This window comes from Mustela putorius, unplaced genomic scaffold (assembly GCF_011764305.1).
Source record: "Mustela putorius furo isolate JIRA1106 unplaced genomic scaffold, ASM1176430v1.1 tig00003869_pilon_pilon_pilon, whole genome shotgun sequence".
NCBI classification, from domain to species: domain Eukaryota; kingdom Metazoa; phylum Chordata; class Mammalia; order Carnivora; family Mustelidae; genus Mustela; species Mustela putorius.
The window spans coordinates 31,977,063-31,989,349 of NW_025422021.1; positions in this window are offsets into that span (position 1 = coordinate 31,977,063).

Consider the following 12,287-nt stretch of genomic DNA (forward strand, 5'->3'; position numbering starts at 1 on the left):
TGCATCAATGCATCAAACGGTTTCACTTCAAATCTGGGCTCTGTTCTCTACTGAAGCTGCTACAATTGTCACAGACGAGCAGACCTTCTAACACATTACAAAGTTGCAAGCTCTGCAAATCGATGAAAATTAGAAATCCATGAGGACAGGGGATGACTCTTCTCTGAGCGCCCCTCAGCTGAGAGCAGACACCGGCACATAAAAGCTGAGAACGGGATCTGTTTTGTCCAGACATGCATACCTGCACATCTACCCACATCACACCTCCACCATACTCATGACACACACACAGACACACACACACACACACACCACACACGGGTCCCACCCAGTCAGCATCCTTAGCGCTGTCCTGTGATTGTCCCTGGACCTCGCTCTTTCCTCAAATGCAAAGGATTCCTGCTTCATTCCAAACAAAGTCCACCAAGATCCCACAACTAAGAAACTTGCACACATGGATGGGGGTCAAGGGCATGCGGCCAACAGCAGGCTCACAATTGCGATGGTCCCTGGAGGAGCAGGGGGTTCATCAGCTCCCAGACCCGGACCCACCTGGAGAATGTGCAGAACCCCCAGCAAAGTTAAGGAGTTGTCGGAGAGGCTAAGGAGGGAAAAACAAGAGAACAACATGGGGAGGGGGAAGGGATGATGGTTCTGGGGGCTTGGAGGGAAAAAGCCACAGACAAGGAGCAGAAGGCAAGCAAAGGGACACTAGGGTGAGGCTCGTGCAGAACCAGGGTCCCGCCAGCCTCCCTGTACTTCACAAAGACCCCAGATCGTTCTGCGACCCGGCTCCCCATGGCATGTCCATATCCTGATGATTTTTTTTTTTTAAACCAAAAAATGAAAGAGGCTAGTATTTTACTTTGCAAACCCAGTTCCGGCAGGGTCTGAAATGTTCGTTTTAATCTGCTTATGTTGAGCAGGGAGATGAGAGAAACTCTCCTCTAATTGACTCTTCACTGGAGAGTCATTAACCTCGGAACTGTTTATGCTAGAGATCTGCAGCATCTCTTAGATATCATAATTTGAAGGATGGGTATATGTTAGATTAAAAATCTTCCCGAGTTTGCTATTACCCTCTCTAAACATGGGAAGGTCCTATATTGAGGTTCTCAGATTTGGTATAATTAACTTTTAAGGGCTTGAACCTGTCTGGATATGTAATTTCTTCCCAGAACATTTGGGAACTATTATGTAGCCCATGATATCATTAACATAATTATTGTCAGCATTTCATGTTGCAGTTTCTCCTTATAGCTGAAGTTGCATGCATAATCATTTCTCTCCTCTATCGGTCACATTGCTTTACTCTGTTCTTCAAAAACTGCATGGCCTCCACTTTCCTGTAGCCCAGAGCCCCAAGCTTAGCACAGGGCTTGCCTTCCCCTATGCTCCAGCCGCACAGAAAATCAGAACCTATGCTCCCACCTCCATGGCCTAGCATGTGGCCCCAGAATTCACTTCCTTCCATTCTCCAGCTAACACTGCACCTCATGGCAGAGTTCAAATGCCCCCTCCTGCAGAAAGTCCTCCAGAATTCCCATACCATGGGAAAACAAAGAAGGGATAGAATGGGACTACCCTGAACACAGATTCCTGGATGTTCCCAGGGGAGAACCAGGATGATGAAACTGTCAGGCCTGAGAAGAGCTGGGTTAAACGTTCAAGGTCAACATTCTGCTGGTCTGGTTGTCCCTCTCCAGGAAAGAAAGGGCACCTGTCATTTGGGAAGGGTTGGACCCAGCTCCTGCTTCCTCTGGTTTGTGGTTGGTTGTCAGACAGTGTTCCTGACACCCCCACACCAACAAGTTCCTGAAACATGCAGGATTCTCTACAGTCATGTTGGAAATCACTCGGAAGAATACTTTTGCAAAAAGAATTCTTTTGCTTTGGCAAAGAAGACAGAGCTGGAATATGATTTGCCAGGCACTGTGCTAGGAACCAAGCTCATGTGGTGTCATACTTGTGGATGGAAAACAAAAATTGTGTTATTACTTGTCTTTTGGAACATTTTGTACAGCTCACTAGTCTTTCTCCCATTTTCAGTTTTGGGGTTCCTCACCAGCTAGAAGGAAAAGCTGCTTTTAATTACCATGAGGGTCCCTGGGAGTGTTGGGTAGTGAGTGTTTATAAGGTAATGAGGGGCCACAGGAGGAAGATGGACCATGTGGACAGAACACTCTCCAGTCCAGGGTGAAATCCAGGGGAGCAGATGCTACGGGTTTGTCACTGAGATGCCCTACCCCCATTTGCTGGCATGGGGCTCCCCCCTGGGCTCCTATGCACCTCGCCTCAGGTGGAGGCTGCCCCCAGGCTCCAGGCAGTGCCTGTCTGGGAGCTGACACAGCAGTCAGCCAAGGACTGCCTGGGGGCAGGGTTCCAGATTCCTGACCCTGGGGGCTCATTTGTGGAAGCCACACTCCAGAGCTCCCTGCAGGATCAACATAGGCTGGGCCTCTGGCTGAACACTCCCCGCCCTTCCTTTCCTGCCCTGCCCCTCAAAGTGCTGGCTTCTCGAGAGAGCACTTTCTTCAAGAACCCTGTGCACGCACATGCATCTCAGGGTCTGCTTCTACAGAGTGCCACCTGGGTCTCCCAAGCCCCGCAGGAAAGTTCCAGGATGGGGCACGAAGCCCAGAGCAGAACAGTGGGAGCAGGTGGGCCTGAGCAGTGGACGGCACAGGTGCCCACAACTCTCCACTTCCTGGAACGAGTCTGAGCCTGTTTACCCTCTGAAGTGGGGGCTGTGAGTGAGGGCGCTGTTGCCAGATCACAAGCAGCCTGGCACCTGAGTCTGGAGCCCAGGCTTCCCCTCGGGCTCTGCCCCCAGGACCAGGGCACCCACTGTCACTAGCCTCATACCGCTCACCTGCACTTTTACTTTCTGAACCTATGGCTGCCAGAAGGATGGAAGACTGTGGTGAGTCAATGGACCTCATGCATAAGGCATTTAAAAATAACAAATGACAACATTTCAGGTGACTGCCCCGAGGTGTCGTGATACCTAATTAGATCTGCAATTGGAGGGGAGAGAGATGTGTTTTCTGAAGGAGTGGCTGTGACCAGGCGACACCCTCAGGTGCCAGGCTCTGAGAGGGAATCAAGCTGATGCGCCAACCCCCTGTCGGCAAACATGGCCAGATGGGCAGCAACGAGACCATGTCCCAGAGGCCAGTGGTTAGCGCCGGAGCTGCAGCTGGTGGGGGGCCTCCTCCTTCTTCGCACCCATGCCAGGGGGAGGGTCTTTCCTTGGGTGGGTTTGGGGCCGGGGAACTGGGCTTGGCACCATGGTTCCAATGTGGGCCGGGGCCCCCTCTGTATTGATGAGACAGTCGGGCAAGGATGCCAACACATCCCCGCCCCTGTGCCACATGCCGCGTGTCCCGCCGGGCACAGAGGGAGAGTGACCTGCCAACACTTCCTGCTTATATTTCGGGTCCTTCGGAGTGGCTTGGCCAGCAATCCAGGCAGACAAACAACTCCTCATTTAACTTTCCCACCCTCTCTCTGTGGGGAGAACATTTCTGTTTCCTTTGGGTTAAGCACATTCTAGCAACAGCCTTTCCCACCAGACATCCAGCAGTTTTTTCCCAAGGCTGACACTGTTGACACACAAACTCTGAACCATAGCATTTGCAGCCTCGGGTTAGCTGTTGGCTTCTTGGTTTAATGTCCTTAATTTCTGGCTCTCCTTCCTTTGTCTCCTTGTTATACCTTGTAATCATTTTGATTATAGCTCTTGCACCAACTTTTTATATAAGCTCGTCTCTAACATTTACAGGCAGCCCAGTTACTTCCATTGCTTAAAACATGTCATTGCTTCATCTGGCTGCCAGTGGTTCCTCCGGCTGGTGTTCTGGAAGGAGGGCGTGGGACCCCCTGGGATCCCAGAGAGGACAGAGCTGTATTCTCCTGCCAGCCCGCTGTCCTCATGCATTCGGACTTCCTGGCACCAGCTGCAAAGAAGGAGGGCATCCATCTGCTTCAGAGCGAGCCATGGAAGCAGAGCCAGGAGGGCAAGTGTCACGAACCTTGATTGTGCTTGACCCTCGCTATGACTGTGCACCGGTCCGCGGCTCCCTGAGCATGTAGGTGACCCCAAAGGCTCTCAGGCTTCATTCCCAGCCCTTAAAAATGGTGTCTGTTGGTGCCGTCTCCCTCCCCTGCAGACAGCAGGGAGGCTGGTCACTGGGCAGGTCCCGAGTGGGCCACGCCTGTTTCCCAGGCAATATTCTAAGCCCAGCTCAGATCATTCTTTCCCAAGCCCACAGAGAGGGCAGCGCTATTGTGCAGACTGTGCAGAGAGGGAAACAAGGCTGAGGGGAGGCAGCGGGGGCGGGCAACACTGCCAGAGGAGACAGGCTGCGTGACGTGCGCTGTGGACCTCGGCCCACTAACAGACTGACTGACGCGGTGAGCTGTGGCTGCTTTCCATTATTGCTGGGGCCTCGTATCCATTACCAGCTGCGGCCTAACACTGTGCTTAGAAACCAAGCAGCTCCAGGCAGTAAAAATTTATTATCTCACAGAGTTTCTGAAGCTTGGAAACCTTGGAGCAGCCCAGCTGGGTGGTCTTGGGTCAGGGTCTGTCATGGGTTTCAATCAGGCAGACAGCTGGAGCCAAGGTCTCATCTGAAGGCTCAGCTGGGCCTGAAGCTTCCAGGTCCAAGGTCACAGGGTTGTCCACAGGGGGGCGCACTGCCTCGTCCTGTGTCCTGTCGGCTTGCCCAGAGCAACGGGTTCACAGAGGTGAGAGAGAACACAGGAGCCTCAGTGCCCTAACATCTGATCTTGGAAGTGACGTGTTCTGACGTGGGGAGGAGATGGGAGGAGACCGAGAGGAGGTGCAACCCAGGGGGCCTTCTTGGAGGCAGACAACCACAGTTCCCCCATCACTGAATTTTCAGAGAATTCGAAGGCCAGCCAAAGGTAATGAATGAGGTGCTGTGCATTGTATCGCTTCCATGGGGGCACAAGTGTGGTAGCTCATGTGCTGGTAGCTCATCCCCACAGCAAAGTGAGGTGGGCCTTGCATCACATCTGTTAGAAAGGCTAGTGTGGTCCAGTGAATCGCCTCAGGGGACCCCTGCATTGCTCAGAACTCCCAGTGGCAGGCAGTCTGTTAACTGGAAGAGGGGGTGAGGCCCCTTCATGCACACAGAGGTGCCAGCCCGAGTGGGAAGCTAAGCCAGGTGGGGCCTGCGTGGTGACTGCACACCAGACTTCTCCATCCCCTGGCTCTGGACGTGGCCTGAGATCTCGGTGCGGTCACGGGAGTTTCTGTACCTGACAAGGAGAAGGACCAGAGAAGTATATAAGCTCGTCTCTAACATTTACAGGCAACCCGGTTACCTCCATTGTTTAAAACATGTCATTGCTTCATCTGGCTGCCAGTGGCAGGGTCCCACACCAGAGCAACAAGGCGAAGTCTGTCTGGCCTGGTGGGATCCCCAAAGAGAAGCTCCCAGCCCGGACCCCAAGAGCACGGGGTTTCAGGGGCTGACTAGATCCCAGGAAGGCCCCTGGGTGAGGAGAAGCAGGCTGCCGTCAGCTGACATAGAATTAGAGAATGGCAAGTGTCTGGGGGGTGGGGAATCTCCCCATCAGGCTGCCCAGCTCTCCACCTACACAGGTGAAGAGACTGTAGTCCCATAGTCCAGGGAGTGCCTGGGGCCCCAGGAACAGTGAGGGCAAATCTTCGGGAAGACCTGCTGAAGGTAAGGGGATGGGGACCAACTTGTTGCCAGGGACATGTGCTCACCCTGAACATCCATCCCCTCACCCCCAGAGCCTCTGGGATGGGCACCGACATCATCTGCATCCAAGGATGGGGGACTCTGTCTCATCGCCAAGAGGCTGCCACCCTATGCCCCACAGGGGGTTTTCCCACATTCCAGCTCCGTCTCCCAGTCTCAGACTCTCAGAGGAGAAATCTCCTCTGCCAGCGTGACCAGTAGATGTCCTTTCCGTGGGTTTATTTTCCCTTGACCCACATCTTCAGTAAAGTGCATTTTTAAAATTGCCCACCTCTTTCCACTGAGCTCACAGGAAAGGGATGCCCTGGGAGAGAGGGTTAGGGAACTGGGGAATACCCCCCCTCCCCCGGTGCTGCAGACCCTCCTGAGCAGCTCAGGAGGGGAAGGCATGCGGGGAGGTGAGACCCACCTTTGCCACAACTGGGAGGGTCTCCACTGCCCTCTGGGACTGAAGCAAAGGAGAGGACAGGCCTCTGAGGCCTCGTGGACAGGCTGAAGGATGTGGGAGCACCAGAAGCAAGGAGGGCCTTCAAAGGGCCTCCCCAGGGCCTTTGAAGCAGGAGAGGGCTCCCCAGACTGCTCAGAGGAGGACCCACAAGGAAGGCAAAGGAAAAATTAGAAACCCCTTTTGATTCGAACTCCTGGGTCTCGTTCTCCCTCTGTGTCTGGTAAACACCACCACAGTGCCCACTCTATAGGGTCATCGATTAAAACTAAGACAAGGAGTATTCCAGAACTATTTTTGATAGGAAGGCAACAGTTTGGAGAGAGATTCCAGTCCAGAGGGAGGCTGTCAGGTCTAACTCTTTACATCCATTTTAGAGGTGCTCTGAGATTACATTCAGGACAAAGGAAAGAATCTGGGACATTCCAAGTAGGGGTAGGAATGCTGGAGCTCTGGCCACGGGCCAGACACCCCACCAGGTGCACCCGTCTGTTTGCTTAGGGACAAAGTAGGTGCCCTCTATTCCACCCACGAGGAAACAGTACCTCCTTCCGGAGACATGGACTCAGAGCTGCTGGGGGCTCCTTAGTGCTACTAAGGGTGCTGGGTGCTTGTGTGGTGTATGAGTGCTGCTGTGGGGTACTGGGTGCTGTTGGAAGAAGTCTAGGTGTAGCTGGGGGGTGCCAAGTGTTCCTGGGGGTATGGGGCGCTTGAGGGGGGATTCTGACTGATGCTGGAGGGTTCTGGGTGTTGCCTGGCTCCAAGTATCAGATTTTCTTAGCTATCAGCACTCCAGGCCTTTGGCCATTCCCTGAGGGAGTCACGGAAAGAAAGAAGGGAGGGAGGAAGAGCACGAAGGAGGGAGGGAGTCTGCTACGATCAGGATTATGAGGGGACCTGCTTGTCAGATCAATTAAAATAGCAATACAGGAACCTCGGTTAGGCTAATTCCGGATCAAGAAAAGGTGCTTAGGACATGTTTACTGAACAGATTTCCTATGAAACTGAGGCTAACACTTAACCCGACACCCTGTATTTTATCTGGTGGCCCTATGGCGCCCACAGGTGGGGGGGCAAAGGGCCCCAACATCAGCAGGTGGTGTCCCCCATATTCTACTAGATCCCCTTTCCGTGTTCTGCCAACCTGACTTCTGGCAATGAGCTCCTGCCTCTCGGCCTGGCCGGTGCCACCCAGTTCAGGCCTTGTTGGATGTGACTTCATGACGACAGCGGTGGGGTGTGGATGCCCAGCACCTCAGCTCCTGGCCGCTGTGCTTCTGCTTCCCAGGACTCCCCACAGGACAAAGTCCTGTCGCATTCTGGGTTTTCTAATCTCACCTAGAGGGTTGCTGTCCCTTCTCTGATCCCTGCCCGTGTCCCCGCACATCCTCAACAAGTCACACGCACCATTCCTCGCCTGGGCTCTCCTTCGGGGGCACCCCAGCTAGGAAATACCGCCCCCCCAGCACAGGCAGGGCTCCCACCAATCGGAGTCATAACCAGATCAATCGGGACAGTGAGGAGAGAGCTGAGCAGCCGAGGTTGGAGACCTCACGGGTGGGAGAGGGACATGCTCCTGGTGACGTGTGTGAGATGCCAGGCAAGAGCCCCTTGACCAGGGCAGGGTGGGGACACACTAGGGCACTGCCACCATCTTCACTCTTTCCCTAGCGCACTGGGTCCCCAACAGCCTCCTGTTTCATATTGAAATGCTTTCCCAGAGCACCAGCTTCTCCCCTGCTCTCCACATCTCTGAAGGCTGGATGAGGATGCTGGGGACGCAGTGAGTTCCTGGAGGGATGGCCACTTGGGCTCAGTTTTTAACGAATCATTCACAAACCTCGTACTTAGATATTCTGGGCCATAAACTATTTACAGAACCCACCTCCATGCTGGTTTTGACCCACAAGTGTCCTGACCCCGTGGCAGGGTGTGACCCATGGAAGGTGGGATGCCACGTGCACTGGAGACACGGCCTGTGGGCCGAGAACCTCCCCCATGACCCGGCAGTGGAAAGCCTCCAAAGTCGCGGCTCAGGCGGGACGGCAAACCATTCAAAGTTTCATAAAGAAGCTTTAAGATGAAAGGCTCTTCTCCAGGGGTCACACCAAGGGAACCAAGGGGGAATGGTGTGGAGAGGTGAGCCTCAGCTCCCCCCACGGCGTCAGGAGCAGCTCTGTGACATGACGGATGCTTCCCATCGCAGTGCGTGGCATTGTTGAGCTAATAGGAGAATTACGAGTCTCTAACTCTCCATTACAGGTCTCATTAAATCTAAGCAAACATTTGGTACTTAGGAGCTCCGCATTACAAACCTAATTAAGACTCCATAAAATAAAATAATTCAAGTCTGCATTCAACCATTCCATTATCTCACACGGTATATGATTGCTGCTTTATTAAACAACAACAGAGAAAAGCAAGTTCCGAATGGATTTGCCGTGTGTTTGGGAGCTGGCAAAACAATAGGAAACTCAATCACTCCTAACAATGGGCCCCATCTTCCCCACGTTCTCAGCTGCAGCATGCGCGCTGCTCTCACCAAGCACGGTCTGCATGGGGCTTTGTGGGACCCCGGGGACACAGAAGCCCAGGCTGATGTGCTCCAGGGACGGCCCCTCTGCTCCACTCTTTCCATCTAGGATTTCGGAGGTGGGTATGCAGCTGGGTGGTCTGCCCAGCGAGAGCATCCCAGGGCAGAGAGGGTTCACGGGTGGGTGGAGTACAGACCTGTCTCCTCCAGGGAGCGGAGGGCAGAGGGCACCCTGGAAGGCAGCCCAAGGACCGTGGAGCTGGGCGGCTTCCTGGGGGTGTCCTGCCCCCAGGGTGTCTAGGGACAGTCCCCCCTCACCTCTGCTTCCCCAGTTCCAGGCACTGTCAATGGATATTCACTACGTCGACAAAACATGCGTTTGAAACCTAGAATTAACTTCACAATGTCTTCCCCAGATCCCAGCTGCCCACCCACTGGTTCCTGCCAAAATCCAGGTAGAGAAGGACCTCCATGTTTTTTGCACAACTTCGCTTGAGTCCCAGGGTGGAATGCCGCCTTCCAGAGGCGCTGTTGCTGCGGGGAGTGAGGCCTCCTGGGAGCCAGAGCCTGCCAACCCCACATGCCCGCCGCCACTGCTGGCATCCACCCTTCACGGTTCTGACCCCCGAATGACCTACAGGAGGGGGTCTCTCCTCGGTGGGCACTGCAGTGGGACACCAGCTCCCCAAGGGTGGTGGTCACTACATGAGTTGGCTTCTTGGAGAAATTTGGTGGCTTTCTTACCATGAACATGCGCACTACAAAGGCCAGTTTCTTTTTCTAGGCTTACCTCATGGTAGGGGTGAAGCAGAACAAGTCACAGTGCCACAGCTACATGCCCCAAGGTCCCAGCGTTTATACGCACCTGCATCTGTCCCCACCTTGGGGAAGAGGGAGGAACTGTCGGTGAAAATGGCTTTTTCCAAATAAAGGTTTATATATCTGGTGGGAAGTGCTTTTCTGTTAAAACACAGAATGGAGTCTTTCATGATTAAGCTATAAACCAGGAAGGGGATGACACATTCTAACACTGCCCGCCAGGGTTCTCCAAGCATGCTCCAAGGAAGCCCCAAAGTATTTACAATTCTCATGCAGGATGCTTCAACTTCATGTTTGCCCGGCAAACCCAGGCCCGGTAAGAGCTCAGAGACGCCCTTGCCGCTGGCAGGTCCTGGGCACGTCTCCGGATCAGGTGCTGGCAGTGGTCCAGCTCCGCAGGGTCCCTCGATGAGCCTACGATACCAGCCTTCAGCGGCACAGAGCCCTTACTTAAAGCACCACCATGAGCATGAGCTCTGGTGTCAAACCTACTGCCTGCGTTGGCCCACTGGGTCCCTTGTCTGAAAACAGAAGGCGAGTCACTGTCTTGAGGGGCTGTGCCTGAGATTAGTCAAGTGACCGGATTTGCCGTGGTTCTCAGCAGCAGCCTACAGTGTCCCCTTGGGCTGCTTTAAATAAGAAATGACACTAGGGGAAGCCTGAGATCCAAGGTCCCGGAGGAGGGAGGAGGGGGACCCCATGGAGGGAGGGCCCAGAGAGTGAACTCAGCAGGAGCTGGGGACCCTGGAGAACCTGAGGACGTGGGCAGCCAGTGCCTTCTCAGGGTTAGGGTGGAGTACCCAGGATGCGGTTCGAGGTCTCACTGGTGCACGGGAATGTCACTAGGTCACGGTTGGGATGGGGCAGGTTGGGGCAAGAAGGTGGGGCAGCACTACCCACTGGCTCGCCTGGCCACAGGAGTGGGGAGCCCACTGCATGTGTGTGGGGATGTCGAGGCAGCAGAAAAATATAACATCTTAAAAATGCAAAAGGAAAATCAAATCAGTGCTGTATAAAGTGGCTTAGCTTCTGCTCACCTGAACTATTGGAGACCTGCTTTGTTTTTGGACACCTTTTCTCAGCAAAGGTCCAGGAGCCAGCGTCCTTGGTGACCAACTCCCGAAGGTCAGGTGTCTTGGACTCACAGGGTCCCTGGTCCTGCAGGCAGCAAGTGCTCCCCCCACTGCCTTATCCAGAACACCCACGTCCTGAGTCGCCCGAGGAACTCTCTTCTCTTGTCCCTGGGCTCTGTGGGGACGGCAGGGGACTCCCACTTCCTTGGCTGTCTTAAGCCACCCGTCCCCTCGGGGCCAAGGAAAGGATGAAGCATGATTTGGTGTGGAAGGGCTCTCTGAGAAACCAGTTTTTTTAAGTGTTCTGTTATTTTCTTTAAGATTTTATTTTTAAGCAATCTCTACACCCAACGTGGGGCTCAAACCCACAACCCCAAGATCAAGAGCCACATACCCCACCAACTGTATCATCCAGGGCCCCCAGAATGGCTCTCTTATTTTTTTTTTAACATGCTAACATGTTCATTAATGAGAGAAAACGGTGAAGCCTTTTCCTAAGAAGCCAACTTTGAGGAGAAAAATGAGAGAAACTGCCAAGTTGTGTTGATGAACCCGGGTCAGGATAGCCCATGGTGGAGTGTCCACATGAGGGCCACCGTCAGGGGAGGAAGGTGGTGCTATGTCTGCTCTAACCCATGGGGGGAGACAGCTCAGTGGCCGGGAGAGCTGGGCACCGTTGAGGCAGAAGGCTGGCGTCTGGACAGCTCAGGACAGCCACGGGGCCACACTGGCCTGGGCCAGGATACTCACACCCTGCGGGGCTCCCAGCGTTTCAGACAGAACATTCTGGGCTAGTGGGGGAGTTTTCTCACAATCAGGGAGGTAAACTAGGAAGTTAAACAAGAGGAACAACTCAATAATTCAAACACTCGCTCTTCTTATGTACCAAGAGATACGTGTAGGTTTCATGTATGTTACTAGTTGGTGCCCAAAATGATGCTGCAAAGTTAAACATGTATCCATTTCGTGGATGAGAAAATGGAACCTGGTTAGCTGAGTGGCTAGTGCCATGTGGCCATACAAGGTAGAGCAGGAATTTGGGGCCATGCAGCCACTCCCAAGGCACTGGCTATGAGAAAGAGACTTACTTCCTGCTGTGGGATCGTTCCCGTTAAATCTTGCTCTAAGTTACTTTTTTTCTTACTCATACTTAATAAAATAATTGGCTGTTAAACCACAAAACTATCTACCTCTAGTTTGTCAGCCACTGTACTTCCCATCCCCATCATGTATTTTGGTTATAGAAGAACTAACTCACTAAAGCTTTGGTAGGTTAATTAATTAATTAACCAATCAATCAGTCAATCAATCCAACGTGTCACTGGGAGGCAGGCTGCAGGACCTAAGATGCCAGGGCAGTCTCTGAAACTCTTCCCTCTCCAGTCCTCTCTGTTGAACACAGGACATAAATATCTGAGTTGTCCCAACCAGAGGACAAGTGCGATAATGGTCTGCAGACATTACGTGAAGTCCAATGACTCCCACATGAGACAAGGCCCTTATCCTTCCCCCTCCAGTGCCCCCCACCACAAAAACACCTGCCGATGACCCCTCAGAGCAGGACAGAGCCACCACCCGTCAATGAAGAGAGGTCCTGCTCAGCAGTTCCTGGAGCCATCCCTGTCCCGAGGGGGCTGGAAACAGGACACATCAGAAGG